Source organism: Talpa europaea, assembly GCF_964194135.1.
Source record: "Talpa europaea genome assembly, chromosome: 1".
Classification (NCBI taxonomy): domain Eukaryota; kingdom Metazoa; phylum Chordata; class Mammalia; order Eulipotyphla; family Talpidae; genus Talpa; species Talpa europaea.
In genome coordinates, this window is record NC_140073.1 from 78,935,883 (window position 1) to 78,937,785 (window position 1,903).

The window sequence follows — 1,903 nt, forward strand, 5'->3', positions numbered from 1 at the left end:
GAACTTGGTTTGTGCTATTTGGTTATAAGCCTTGTATAGTTACTTTATATTTTATGGACAATTACCTTATCTAGATTGAGATAAGGAAATATGATGAAAAAAGAAATATAAAGAAATAAGATGACAAGACACCTATATTTAAAAACAAAATTCTCTTGAAAATTTTATTAACATTTAATAAAAATAGATCATTCAACTCTTTCAGTCTTTATGAAATTTTTGTTTTAAAGATGAAACTTATTTCACAAGTCCTCATGTAAACCAATCAGACACAAATAAGCCTTTATACTGAAACTCTCAAACACATCTTTTTACTATCTATCTTTTTTTGGGGGGATGACATCAGCAACAAACTTCAAGATTAAAGGTTATGAACAAATCTTAATTTTTTTTTATTACTCTGCTAAGGCAAGACAGAAACATGATACTTTAACATTATTTTTCAATTTCCTATGATCTATTTTACAGTAAAAGCTATTTGGCACTAAGTGTTCTTATGCTCAAATTCTAAGTGTAATCTTTAGTCCCAACTGAACTTGGTATTCTAAGATCAAAAAAAAAATTAATTATGTTTAATGAGATTTACATAAATAAATACAACTTTAATCACTAAGTTCTTCCTCATCACTGAAATATGTGCTTTTCTTTATCCTCGGCGTCTTGAGTCATCTGATGTTGAGGGACCCCCTGAACTGGGTTTCCACTTATTTTGTTCTTTAATTTTGGCTTACTGGAAAGCTATGGCCTGACTGAGGCTGTCAAGGGCAGGATCTTCTCCTTCATCTTCACTTTCTTCTACTCCTTCGATTTCTTCTTCTGGTTCAGGAATTTTCTTTTTTTTTCTTTTTCTCTTTCTTCTTAGGAGGTTCACGTTCTCCAAGCATATTTTAAGGACAGGCATAACTTAGGTGTCCACTTTCCCCACATTCATAACACTTAGATTTATCAAAGTAGTTTCGCCTGCGGATGAACTCATCTGCCCTTCCATTATTAATAGCAATGCTGGCTTTTATCACTCTACCGAATAACTGTTTGTTGTTTATGGCCCTTGTACAATTTTGTGCAGAGTCTTTATCCAAAAACAGAATGAATGCAACCCCTTTACTCTTCCTGGTATCTTTATCTTTCATTATAGTAACCTTTACAATCTTGCCATACTTGGAAAATATCCGGTATAAATCATTGTTGGTCAGGGAAAAGGGCAAGTTAGATACATACACTGTACCTTTACTTGGGGCCAGTCCACCACTCATTTCTTCAGGTGGGGCGGGCCCTGGAGGGCGCGAGGGCTTGAGCACTCGGCTCCGGGGGACTCAAGCCCGGCTCCTCGCCCCACGCCGCGGCCCCGACATCACCAGTCCTGGGAGGGGGTTGGGCGCCTCGGAGCCAACTCGCCCAGCGCGGCCTCTCTTCCTGGCTCTCGCGAGACGCTCTTTTTTTTTTTTTTTAACTTGAAATATTTATTTTTTTTTTAAATAATAAATTTTATTTTTATATTCCCCATACAATTGCAACCCCCCCATTCTGACCCCAATCCCTCCCCTCCTGCCCCCCACCCCCCAAAAAGTGTCTCTGGTTCATAGTTTTTTGTTGATTTTGATTTTCACTTTCTTATAGTTATTCATTTTCCTGGTCCCTTATTTAAGTTTTCTAGATTCCTGCTATGAGTGAGACCATCCGATATTTTTCTTTTTCTTTCTGGCTTATTTCGCTGAGCATGATCCCTTCCAGCGCCATCCATGTTGCTGCAAATTGCATGTGTTTATCTTTTTTGATTGCTGAGTAATATTCCACGGTGTATATGTACCACATCTTCTTGATCCAGTCACTATTTTTGGGCATTTGGGTTGTTTCCATAGCTTAGCTATTGTAAACAGTGCTGCTATAAACACAGGGGCGTGCA

General features: G+C 37.7%; 1 pseudogene across 1 annotated transcript; it reads right to left on the reverse strand.

Moving 5' to 3' along the window:
* Positions 1–602: 602 nt before the first annotated feature.
* LOC311169056 (zinc finger CCHC-type and RNA-binding motif-containing protein 1-like) lies at positions 603–1,666 on the reverse strand (annotated as a pseudogene). The gene has a single exon. The product of its transcript is annotated as a zinc finger CCHC-type and RNA-binding motif-containing protein 1-like (transcript).
* Positions 1,667–1,903: the final 237 nt, after the last annotated feature.